Source organism: Rhyacophila brunnea, unplaced genomic scaffold, assembly GCF_057557595.1.
Source record: "Rhyacophila brunnea isolate RB1 unplaced genomic scaffold, BYU_Rbru_1.0 scaffold_5, whole genome shotgun sequence".
Classification (NCBI taxonomy): Eukaryota; Metazoa; Arthropoda; class Insecta; order Trichoptera; family Rhyacophilidae; genus Rhyacophila; species Rhyacophila brunnea.
The window spans coordinates 25,896,974-25,911,243 of NW_028233170.1; the positions used below are offsets into that span (position 1 = coordinate 25,896,974).

At 33.7% G+C, this 14,270-nt stretch overlaps 1 long non-coding RNA gene across 1 annotated transcript; it reads right to left on the bottom strand.

The window, feature by feature from the left end:
- Positions 1-5,604: 5,604 nt before the first annotated feature.
- Positions 5,605-8,048, bottom strand: LOC147066216 (uncharacterized). Its single transcript, XR_015071598.1, has 3 exons — positions 7,799-8,048; positions 7,320-7,545; positions 5,605-7,205 (listed from the first exon to the last, which is right to left on the bottom strand). It is a non-coding gene; the product is annotated as an uncharacterized LOC147066216 (long non-coding RNA).
- Positions 8,049-14,270: the final 6,222 nt, after the last annotated feature.

Genomic DNA, 14,270 nt, shown 5'->3' on the forward strand with positions numbered 1-14,270 from the left:
ATTACTACATTTATATGGCAGGTACTGTCATTTCCCTCCATTTTCGAAAGTGAAAACATGCTGTCACTTTGCTTCGTTGTATGGATTCGGGACTTGGAGGTGAACAAATAACACACTGGAACTGTGTTGGAAACGGCAAGGTATATTTACGTTAATATATTCTAAAGGTTACATTTTTATAAAAAATCTTTTCAATTTATGGTTACAGTTACTCGCGCTAAAACAAACGACCGCTTACGAGCGGTACAAAATGCGGCGTTGCCGTTCGTATTTTTTTTTGTAACGGCATTCAGACAATGTTGCCGGTCGGATATTTTACATTATTTAATTATTTTCGCAATCAACCCTTACTATTTGTTGATTTGATATCGATTTGGGCCTCTCCAGATTCACAGAGACATCCCCAAATGGGGGCCATTTGGGAATGTGACAGTACCAATAAAGATCGCAACATTATAAATTATAACACAAAAAGAACGATAAATATTTTTATCCGGAATCTGAGCAATTTACCTGATAACTGATTCAGTAGATAAATACACCACTAGTGGAACCAGAAAATGGTCAAAGGAAAAGTTCATAATTCACAAAAAAATGTGTAGGTACACAGAATTAAATATTATTAAGTATATTATATTCAATTGTCTTATAAATGGTTCGATGTAATTCAGTTGATATGCATTTTGGCGTTATGAGTTACATTGTTATTACAAATTAGTAAAATGGTAGTATTTGGTGCAGCATACCTATATACCTATCACTCAATCAATCAATCTCTTGCGCAAACATTTGAAACGTATCAAAAATGGATTTAAAAAGTAAGTTTACGATTCAAAGCGGCCCAAAGGTCCAAGGAGGAACGACGCTGGACATTCTTTTTGGGTTCGTTTTCTTTTGTCGACATGACTTTTGGTCGGCTAACGACCGTAGCTTATAGCTCTCAGATAGCAAATCTAATCGAAAGCGCTCGGCAATACACACGCGTATACCAAAAATTTATAATACCGAAATTCGAATGGATATTATTGTAATTTTTTTACTGCAATAATTATGAAATAGTGTCGTACATTACTATAAATCACCTATGTATTTTGAAGAACATGGTAATATGTATTTTATCAATTCCTGGACAAAAACGAACCATAGGTGCGAGTGAGATAGCATACGCAATATGCGTTAGACTAGAGTAAGATAGAATTTCTACGGGTGAATTAAATATTTTTTTACACGCCGCCGGTCAATATTGATATGGATGACTATAGTCATTTAAAAACTGCGAGCACGTGTTGCTGAGATTTATTGTTTTGTGTTAAATATTTATAGTTAGTTGTATAACGTTTCATAATTGAGTTTATAATAATAAAATTGGTGTTCTACTGTGCATTATACGCATGAAACACGGCTTCATTTTGCCGAACAATACCCGCTCACTTTATATTATTAGTCTGAGGTATTTTACAATAAATTCACTCGAAACATTGTTATTAAAATTAAATTAATTACCTACTGACGTAAGTAAGAGATACTATTTCTAGATTTATTATTATTTATTCTCGTTTGTTCCCTATCGAAAACATGTATCTTTCGACCATGATTAAAACAAATAAGTATATAAAAATGTACGAGCAGTTACCAATATTAGCCACTTTTAATATTGTCCCGGTTCTTACGCAGATGTTATCACGCGATACAAGTCGCAATAGCATTTTCCGCCAAGCGGTTCCAGTGGAGTACGGAACTGTATAGAAGTTTCCGCATTATACGTCGGCGAAAAATGATCGCGGGACTTTGTATCGACAGCCAACGGTGGTCGCCACTCACTGGTTGTATGGTAACGTGTTCGTCGCAGCGAATACTGGGTGTGAATGTCCCATACACAGTACAGAGCATGTTTTTGCCGAGTTTGTGAACAAAATGAGATAATCACTAAGTAATTATAAAATGTTTATGTAATTTGTTATAGCTAATACGAAAAAAATAAGTAAAGATTTTATTATATCTATAGATATCTATATTTCACGCCTTAGTAAATCTGATAAATTATACAAGTAATAGTATTTCAAATCCGAGTAGGTATGTGCAATCTAGTAACATGTTAGGAATAAATGAAGATTTTAGATTGCATATTTAGTTCAAATTATTACCATTTGCCTTAATATGCAACAATCACCATTTTCTACACAACTACACTACAAACAGTCATATTGCAGTCGACGTATGAACAATAACTAGCACTACCATTGAAGTTTACAGTTTCGTGTCACAACCTGACTATTATAGTGTGCCTTGTAGTATTCCCTACATATACCCAGCCTGTGTATAAAAATAAACTAGGCACATATACTAGATATTTAAGTGGATTTAAATACATTTAATTTACCTGGGTTAGATATGATCAGGATGGTACGGTAGGTGGATAATCGTGCACATCCTCGAAATTGTGTTAATGTGAGTTGGTTACCTGTAACAAAAAAAAAAAAACAATGGTTTATGGAAAGTTATACCTATACATTTAAATGTTATGATATTATTATTAGTACAGACGGTTACACTTTGCACCCCTTTTGGGTGAGGGTAGAGAGCTGCAACGAAAACGCAATTCAACGTAGCCAATTATCGATTTAAAAACGCTAAGCAGGAAACCCTTCCAGCGGATCGCGGTCCTCGCGGGGCTTCTAAGTCCTACACACTAATTGGATCAAGTAGTGTGACTGGCGTAAGAGCAGGAAGGCTGGCAGGATAAGGTTAAAGGTGCAAAACGCAACGATTTTGGTTATTATATCTTTTGAGAAACCACAACAGTGGCACATAATACATATTAAGATAGGACGCTTGTGTTTTAATTAAACCTTTGTTTATGGGTTTGACTTTGCTTTTGAATCATATAAAAATGTTCTTTTATAGTAAGTTGTATAGAATTATTTTCCATATTCGCTCAAAATAATTAAACAATTTCTCTACGACTCATGTGTATTTGAGCGGTGTTTCAGTCAACACCCTTTCAGGATATTTTTATATGAATGAGGCAATGACATTAATGTGGACGAAGCATCTGGAAAAAAAATGACACTCACTTTTTTGTCGGGTTTGCCGAATGGCATAATTTGTTCTAACGCCATTACAATAAAGATGATATTGCTTTAAATTCCCGATGCTTTTTGTCGGGTCTGCCGAATGGTTCGGTTCGAATGGGTTCGCTCAAATGAACATTGAGACTAGAAACACTGTTCTAACGCCATTACAATAAAGGTGATATTGCTATAAATTCCCGATGCGTAATATCGCGTAATGGAAATTACGTGATGCCTACCTATACATGTGCGAATATCGCTATGCGCGAATTTACTTGCTAGCTACTGTATTGAATGCGTTGTCCATTAATAATGTCATTGGAATGAGGTCGTTACTCGATATGCATCACCTTAGACTTAGAGGGAACATGTTAGTTTAGCTCTGGCTATGAGATACAAATATTTACGGACGGCCGGTTTTAATAGGTTATAAATTGTGTAAGATGTTATTAAAAACCAAATAGTATTTTTTTTTAAACATTTACTAAACGTGTTATTTCCACACATATGTTTCCCTTCTCCCAATTAATAGACCTTAGATTATAATCGGAATCACTAACTTAGCGGTTAACCCACAGAACAGATAATAAATATAATACCGATAGGCTATATTCAATACGCCGCATGTTGAAGCTGGCTTTTGAATGTGTGAGTGTCCTACGAAAATGAAGCACGCATTATGCACGAGCAATAGTATGTGTAATACACCAACATTAAATGAGCGTAAATGCATAAACCGAGAGCAGTTTTCAGTATTCGACGTAAAGCGTATTCTTGACACGTGTGTAAGTTTAACACGGATTCTTCCTTACTCGAATCGGATACCTGCTATCGCCTCACCCGTTATGTATTTCAGTTCCCATTATTTCTACGTTCCCTGGGTTTACCATATCCTCGTAATTGAAAAACCGTAGCATGTCGACCAATATAGTTGCATTACACTCACTCACTACTTTATTGCATCTGAAATATACTTTTATACGATATCGGGACAAATAATATTATTGTGTGCAAGTATGTAGGTATAATAATCGAATAAATACATAATAATTTAATAGTAATCTAATTCACATAAACAACAGTACAAAATGGCACATTGGTGAACATATTTTTATTTATGGATTGTTATTCGTAAATAATTGGACAACGATGCATTTAAATTGATTTCATTGTATCATCACTAGAATAATATTATAAATTGATCATTTGGGATCATCTCATGCGATTCCCATATGCCATGCCCCATATAAGACGTTTTTTTGCCCGATTTTGATTGATCATCAAAAGAAACCCCCGACACAAAATATCGCTTGCCTTATTAATGTTGACCCAGCGGCTCTCTCTCTATATCTCTATATAAAAAATCTACTTGCTCTATTATTACAGTCTCATTTTATATTATACAGTATTACACAATACCTACATAATACAATCATGTAATATTTACATAACACATATTATAAATAGTATGTTATACTACTAAAATTAAAATAATCAAATTAACCGCTCAATTTCATGAATTTAATTTACTTTGATCATGTTTGCAAAGTGTAAAATAAAAATAAAATGGATAGGTACCTAGCTAGCAAACGATGATCATACATTTGTAAGTATGTTTGTTTATTGAAGATTTATATTTTATAAATGTATCAAATAAGAATTTAAACTAGTAATTAATTGCCTTAGTTATAAAATAGAATCACGTGCAAATTTGTGCAGTTTTGGAGCGGAATGCAGAAACATTTGTCATAACTAAAATTTCCTTGGTACAAAGCACTATGTAGAAACATCGTCCTTAGTTAAGAACATGTTGTTTATGGTTCACCTCGTCTTAAAAGCATCGTTCGTTTTTTGACCTCGTCTTAAAAGCTTCGTTCGTTTTTTCTATTGAAAATAATACCATATTTAAAATTTCTCTTTCCTATATTTTAGGTAAATTATTTTGTAATTGTTAAACGATGACAAAAATATGACAACTTACTTTATAAATGCTATAACAATAAATACATAATTAATATTTAATTATAATACTCTTATGTTTCCGTTATCAGTGATCATCAGAGTATCAGTGACGTGATTTCACAGGCACCGCAAGATATTTTTTTAACATGATAACACTAGCGTCAAGTGTCATTCTGTCTGGCATCTTGCATTGCTGCGGACTGGCGTATAAAAAGTAAAATAATATTCTGCATGTACATGCCAAACGAATTGAAGATCTTGGCATAAAAACAGCAAATGTCACAAAGGTCATTTTTTTCAGGAGAGGGTAAAAACATAATATCTTGGTTGTCAAACACATTTTTAATAATTTGACAATGAAGATTCATGGAGGAGCCTTATATGCACTGTATGTATGTAAATAAAATATCAAATTGATGTTTGTTAAATAGATATTTAAAAAGAAATGAATGTGACATTTGCTGTTTTTACACAATTTTTGGACCTTTGTCGTTTTTATAACAAAATTGAAAACATGGAAAAGCAAATAGTATGAATAAAATTATAATTTTATTAAATAAAACAAAAAATATATATTTCTGTTATTTTTTAATCATAATACTACATTTAAGAAGGTTTTGACACATCATAACCAATTATTAAGCTACGTACTTACATGTTTTAAAAAAATCTTCAATTAAATATTTAAAATAAAATCAATCATGTGCATATTACTACTGATTAGTCTTGATCACTCACACCTTCACTGTCTTCTTCAACGTTATCATTTGTATCATTGTCACACGGCAAATTTTCATAAAATGATGCATTTATTGGATTTTGTAAATACTTAGTTAATTTTAAAATATCTTTTTTCTTTGCGCCTTTCAATGGAATTAAGCCATCATATGCTGGCTTAAATGCAATCGTGACTGGCATTTGATGTCTTTTCACTATATTGAATCTATCCCACAGTCCAGAGAAACTGAGATGTTTGCAAAGCACTTCTCCCTTACAATCCTTGTCTATTTTGTACATTCTAACTTGCCTAAGATGAAAATCTCTGCCGAAGGATGACTTAAAGTAAGGCTTTAACGTATCTTTAATATTTAAAAAATCTTTTTGCTCCGGTTTCTCCAGAATAAAGGGCCCAGGAGTTTTTCTGGCATCCAATACAACTTTATCCCAATCCTCTGGCACGTCTGCAAGGATTGTTTTCCTTGCACTGCTGAACAAATGAAAGTCAGCGTCATTTGGTAAAAATGTGTGCCCTCTGATAGGAAATATATGGATGACTCGTTCAATTTTTTTTAATACATGTACCACCATATACCAAAACCAAATCATAACAAAATTTTTGTTTTGTCCAGCACATCCGTCACTCAAAATATACAATGTTTTCGTGCCTGCTGGCAGATGGTGGTTTATGTAATGTAGTAACAAAGATGTTACATCATTTTGACCTCGTTTGGCGAATCCTTCATGATACGTGTACATATATACATCATTTCTGGCTAGGTCATGTATCCCAAAAATGTAATACCATAGCTGTCTGGAATAAAATACCGCATTTGTTACCATATTCGGTAAAGGCAAATTTTGCATAAAATCAAACGATATGACTGTGGTATCACTTGAACCACTTGCGAGTTCTTTTAATCTTCGCTTCGTTGTAGTAAACTGTTGTGCTTTAGCCAGGTGAAGTTGATAATCTATCTCAATCTTACGTTTTTCATCTTCAGAGAGATCGGGTAATTTCAGTTTGGTTGTAACTGAATCACAGTATGAACACGTATCGCTTCGAGGAGCTCCAAATGACAAATTATATCTAGTTGTAAATACTCTGTAGTATGTGTCATAGTTTAGTTGAAGCCTGTATTTACTTAAAAACATCTCGTGCATTTTCATAATAGTCAAATTTTCCGGAAGATACCTAACATTCTTATTTTTCGCGAAAGAATAATGACTTTGACGTGCCTTAAATGATTGTATATGAATGTGAATCAACTGAATCACTGATTCAGGCACTGCTCTTGGGCGATTTGGATGCTTTCCTCGTTTGTCCATAGGAGCCGAACCCGAAAATGTGATGTTGTCTTGAATACGTCGCAGCCGGGAATGCGTAATACCATGTATTGCCACAAATGCCTTCATACAGACTTCTTCGATAATACCATCAGATGTAGATCGTATCTAAAGTAAATAAAGAGAAAAAATAATTAGTTTTTCAAACACATTATCATTAGGTATAATAGGTGTAATGCCTAATTTGAATGTACATTTTTTATTAATTCAATGAATACTCACTTTATATTTATATGATGCTGAATGCTTGAATATACCATGATCATTGACATCATTTATTATTATCGGAGTATTTTTTCTCGGACGTCTTCTCTTGATCGGTACTACTTCTATACATCCAGATATATAGCCATCTTGTTGATTTTTAGAATCCATTTCATAAAAATTCTCAAATATTTCTTTCCGTAAATCTTCATTTATTTTTGTAAAACAATGAAACCTCTTGCACCTGGAAACATAATAATCAATTAAGTACAATCCTACATAATATACTTTATTACAATCATACATACATTTACATAAAACAACATAGTAAATACAATGCTTTGCATTCGAAAGAAGTCATAACTTCAAAGTAATCACAGCCATTGTGAACTAAATTTAATCACACAAACTATTCAGCATGGTAAATATTTTAGTACGTATTAATAATGTATAAGTTTTTAATTGAATATATGTTATGAATACATAATTATTCCTACCTGCAATCTTCACCGATAACTTTTTTTGAGAGTCGTTTCCCAACATGATTGACATGATCACTTCCCTTTATTTTGGCGGTTTTTATTAATGTTTGCTTGGTTTTATTAACTTTTCTCTTACGAGGCGTTTCGGATGTCTGTATCCTATTACATTCCATGATAAAATATACAAACAATCGTTAAGGAACTTCATAAAATGGCAATGCCAATGACTGAACGAATGAAAGATAATTTTGACAGGTCAGGCACTAACAAGTATGGAATGTATACTAACGCCTAACGCCGCCTGGTGATAAAAGTGTGGAACTACTGGACCTTTGTTGTTTTCAAACAAAATTCCTTGGACTATTGCTGTTTTTAGAAAAGTGGCATATTTTTGAGAGCGGATTTGAGGTACTTACGATTTTTTTTAAAAATATATCTTTGCACAGTTGTATGTAACCATACACAGGGAATATAGAAATGCAATAAAATGAAAATGGAAAAAAGTGGACATTTGATGTTTTTATGCCAAGATCTTCAATTAACACTATCAATATCCATATTGAGATAAATTGTTAAATGGATTTGAGTGTATGGACTGTTTTATAGACACGAAAATTTATTTTGACAGCAGCTGCCAGTGGTAAATGGTAATACAGAAGGGGGCGTATTCATAACAAAAGTAGTCTAAGGATTCCTTAACTCTATAGTCAGTATAATTTATAGTTTATCCTTTTCGGCAACTTATCCTTAGCCGGCTCGCACATCACAACTCGCCTTGTGTGCCTGACGGCCATAAATCAAAACTTCCGAGACCGCCGCCGAATGTTGCATGCTACAACCTCGCACATCTGCCTAGCGGCAAACGTCAGACACGAAAAAGGAGAAGTCTCTCGTCTGCCATTTTTATTGTGTTGATTGTATGAACAAACGTCAAACGCGGTGACCAGCCATGAGCGAGCAATGACAGTGTAGACAGAGACAGAAATGGCCGATTGTGCGGGCTTTTGCGCATGCGCGGAGTCGACATTTTTCGAAATCGACATGCAGGCTTTAGCAAACTCAATTCGTCGCAGTTGCATCGGCCAATCTGCGAAGCTCCATTTGATAACGTTTGTTTCTTGGTTTACGATGACGTCACATCGACGAATTCGTCGTAAGACGCATGCGGCGAGTTCTGATGTGCGAGCCCCTTAATAAGGTCGAAATATTGGATTCTGCATTCCGCTCTTGGTCTCTATTCAGTAGGCATTATTAAAATTGAATACATCGCCGTCTTTCAGTTCTGTCTTGCTGCCCGGAAATTTACTGTGTCGTACAACATCTCATATCGAATCTTGATACCTAGTCAAAACTAATTAACGGCACAGTACGTCTGTTTAATTATAACGAGGTTGACGATTCGCATTCAGTACGTGATTTATGTATCTGTATCACAGAAACTGTATCTACCTTATTTAGTTTTCTACTATACGAGTGATTTATACTATGTATATAGATACTATGCATAAAGCAGCGATACAGGCGACAGACAGAATACAAAAAAATGACGAAAATCATCGCTGACGTCCGATAATAGAAATGGCAAAAAAAGATTACCCTATCTCAAATTATCAAGTCAAGCGGCGTCAAGTACTCGCGTATCATACAAAAGAACATAAGCTATGTAGTTTTAATGTTTACACTTCGCAGTGTTATTTTGATATGTATAACATAATTTATAATAATAACCATAATCAAAGCTGGCTAATATTTTCGTTAAAAATCGAATAAATATCTGGTTGATAATAATGTAGTGCAAAAGTTTGAACGATCACATTATACCAACGTCTTCTATGATCGGTCATTTTGACTGGTCGTTAATATAAATTGATTATTTATCCAGACTATTATCGAAGTCATACACGGCGATTTTTCCAAGGGTATTTATACGCGTAAATTATTATTAACTGAATATAGGATCAACATTAAAACAGTTTAACAAACCAGTTGGAAAACGAGTACAAATACCAACTAATATAAGAATAACTTGGGTTACGATTTGTTACGTTTGGTCAATAAATTAATTAGTCGAGGACTTTCGTCGTATGCGTTATTGAACATTATATCCCCAAACTTCAATTCGAAAAACGTTTTAGAAAAAAAATCAGTGGCAAAGGGTGGGGGTAGGCTGCACATTGACTGCTGGCTAGATAATTACTTTTCAATTACCACATTTAAATAGCATGCTAATTATGTCGAATGTCAACCTGATCGTTACTCGCTAGGTAGGTGCGTCTTTAGCGTCCAATAACTTAAGATCCACTATAAATAGTGCTCACTAAAATTTGCCAGTCATACGTATTTGTTTTCATTGAAATAAGACTACAATAATTTACAGACGTTGTTGGTTCCTTTTCAAAAATTCAATTAAGCCCTGCGAAACCAAGCTGTATGTAAGTATTAGTTATATAAAAAATAATACGTGTGACTAACAAAGTTTAATGTGCACTATTTATGGCAGATCTTAACAGCCTACCTCCACCCTTCGCTACTGAAAAAATGTTGGGAGGCATCGAAAGGGATCCGAACCCGCATCCACCGGATTCCGACCAACGTGCTTTTATCAATTAAGCCCTCTACACAGTACGCAATATCGACGAAATTACCTAATAACAATAGCTATTGTGTCCAAGATGTAGTACAATTTCTTTAATACCATCGACCATTTTTTGATTTCAAATATAGGTTAGAATTGTTAGATGTCATCATCTAACTAAGCATATGCAACGCATCAATCGTGGTATTGATTTTGGTCGTGAAAGTTTCAGTTCAATTATTGTAATATAATATGATTTTATTTCCAAAATCAGCTTACGTGAAAGTCATATAAAAATTATCAATGAGGAAACCCGCGTGATCTCGTCGTATCACTCGATTCGTATTGCAACCCACACGGCCTGTAGGAGTGAGAGAAAGAGAATATGAGAATCACCGCGCTTTAAGCTTAGGCGTAGTTTACTCTCACCGTCGCACAACAGGCACGGTACGGTAGGGCACGGTATGAGAATAGTCTGTATCACTATGCATCAAAATTAGAAATAGTTTTGTCGTTCTTCGTATTATTTTATTAATACGTGTGCATTTTTACCACATCGAATTATTTAGAACTAGTAGTTAGCTATAAAAATAGTTATAATAAATTTTTCAGGTTATGGCAAAACAATATTAACACTATTTTAACTATCATATTATTAGGTTAGATAAACTTGAAGAATGGTAATGAGTGAGTTTGATAGATCACTGCCTGATTTGATAATGGATAGCAGATTACAAGCCTACTTTTAAGCTGGAAAAGCTTGATCTAAGACAGTTATACATATTATTTAATTATATAAAGTTCAGTTATGTTGAAACGATAAAATCTGTCCGTGTATGGAGAACGATTAAGGACTTGGATGGAACTAGTTATTTCAGGATGTGGTCAGTATTATTGAAAAAGTTTGTTCGTCATAGAAAACATAAAGCTCGCCGCCTACGAGGAAACTTTTTGAGAATGGAAATAATACTTAGATGATCACATTTACTCGTACCTATATATTATCGAAAAAGAGTCTCGAATGAAACGAAACGAAAGAATATCAGCGAATATTTTATATGTAATAAATGAAACATAAAAAATAGAAATAAAAATATATTTACTTTAAGAATCTAAATCATGGGTTCGAATCGTACGCATTAAAAAGTCAAAACACCTTTTCTAAAGGCAATTATAATCCATGCTAGATTACAATCCTAACGGTAATGGTGATAATAGTGATATATTACGTATATTTTAAACGTATTTACCTCAATAGTTAGTGAAAAGAAGTATGTACATGTACATATTATTGTAAATTAGGTATCACTTCTTCTTAAGATACAGCACGTGGACAATTTTATAAATATATTTTTATGGTGATTGGTTGTTAGTTATTGTCTCGAACCAAGCGCTGTATCCAAGCACAGAGTGCAACGGATACAACAAGATGATCATGCGTAACTGCTGTGAGAAAGTCTCAAGCTGAAATTACACTGGCAGACTCTCACGCCGATCGTCCGGCCCGATTATGAAATGTTATTTTGGTTTAACCTATTTTTAGCGCATAACTCAGTCTACGACCAGTGATAAGTTGTATTGATGATTACCGTGCGTTCTCTGCACAATACGATACATGAAAAATATGTGGCGGACACGGGTAAAATCCAAAATGATATTTTACGATCGAGGCAGATGATAGGTTTTAGAGTCTGCCAGTGTAATTTGAGCAGCAATCAATTCCATTTCAGTCAATCTAAATAAGTATAAATACTAAGAGCGGAATGCAGAATCCAATATTTTGATCTTAAGAATAAGTTGCCGAAAAGGATGACTTAACTATAGACTATACTGACTATAGAGTTAAGGAATCCTTAACCATAGACTACTTTTGTTATGAACACGCCCCCTCCTGTATTACCATTTACCACTGACAGCTGCTGTCAAAATAAATTCGCGCGTCTATAAAACAGTCCATACACTCAAAGTCATTTAACTATTTATCTCAATATGGATATTGATAGTGTTAATTCGTTTGTCATGTACTTGCAGAATATTATTTTACTTTTCATACGCCAGCCCGCAGAAATACAAGATGCCAGACAGAGTGACACTTGACGCTAGTGTTACCATGTTAAAAAAAAATCTTACGGTGCCTGTGGAATCACGTATAATGACGGAAACATAAGAGTATTATAATTAAATATTAATATGTATTTATAGTTATTGCATTTATAAAGTGCAGATGTCATATTTTTGTCATCGTTCAACAATTATGAGATAATTTACCTAAAATATAGAAAAGATAATTTTTAAATATGGTATTATTTTCAATTGAAAAAACTAACGAAGCTTTAAGTCTTTCAGACGAAGTGAACCATAGACAACATGATCTTAGCTAAGGACAATGTTTCTACATAGTGTTTTCTGCCAAGAAAAATTTAGTTATGACAAATGTTTCTGCATTCCACTCTAAGTACCTACCTAGTAAGTTTGTATTCCATTTCTGTAAGTGATTTATGCTAAGATAAATAGATTTGGAAATTATAATCGCACATATTGACTAGTTATATCCACCAAATCGATAATTATTATTAATCAATAGGTAGGTAATCTTATTCAAATATACCAACATTTTAGTGAAAGACGCATGTGTAGTAGGTAAAATGGGTTGTAACGTTTTTCTATTTTTTTCTCTCTCGTGTAGATTGAATGTTCAAAGTGAAAACCCGTTCGCCTTATATCTACATATCCAAATAAAACGAAAACCAGGCGTGATCAAACACATTTCACTGCAACTAAAAATTCAAAAAATAAGTATGCAACCACAAATATATGACATAGGAACATTAATAAATCTTCCACCCATATTTATTTAGGGATCTGAAAACATGGGTAAATTGCCCTAAATGCGTGTTAATTTTGTAGGTACATTGAAGGCCCAACTATATACCTACATAAGATCCATACATGCTCATGTGGTAGATATTTGCAACAACCTACCTATGTGAATTTGAAAATAAAGTTAAACAAACAATTAATAGAAATCGCTTGGACTCCGAAGACAGCATGCAAGTTGCTTTGCCGTAAAAAAAACTGTGAAATCAATATTATCAATGTCGTTTTTATAAAAAGTAAAATACAGGAAACTGAAATAACCAACGGGTTAGTCGAAGCAGGCAACCGATCTCGAGTAAGACGTGATTAATTTAAACACGTGTCAAGAATACGTCATACGTCGAATACTGACAACTGCTCTTGGTTAATGCATTGACACCCATTTAATATTGGTGTATTACACACACTATTGCACGTCTATAATGGCGTGGTTCGTTTTCGTAGGACGCTCGCACATTCAAAACCCGGTGTCAAAATTTACAGTATTGGCATATAGACTATCGGAATTATATTTATTAATCTGTTATGTGGTAAAATAACACCATTTTTCCAAAACATGAAGTGGATTTATTTTGAATGACTTCAGACTTTATCAATGCGATTTTTCCAACATAGAATTTTAGTATCTACACACACTTGTAATAATTATACAAAATGTAAACGAAACACGTGTGATATGCAAATAATAGGTTAAAACAACAAAAATTCTGTACATGGGTACTTAAATAGTATTCATCTAAAACATTACCTAAGTGCTAAAAAGTTTATTTTTCCAAATTTTATAGGAATTTGAAATAAGCGAATATTTTGTTTTGTAACAATCAATTTAATGGACCGACAGTGATTGCGGCCCCTAATTGTAAAATACAAAACGCGAATTAAACACGCATACACGCGAACACATTATGTGTATTCGGAGTATGTCAACGTGTGAGTGCACTTATCATAGTATTATTTGCCTGGTCATATAAGACGCTTCAGAATAAGTGAAGGCTACATAATATATAAATATTTTCTATCTCAACGTTGATATTG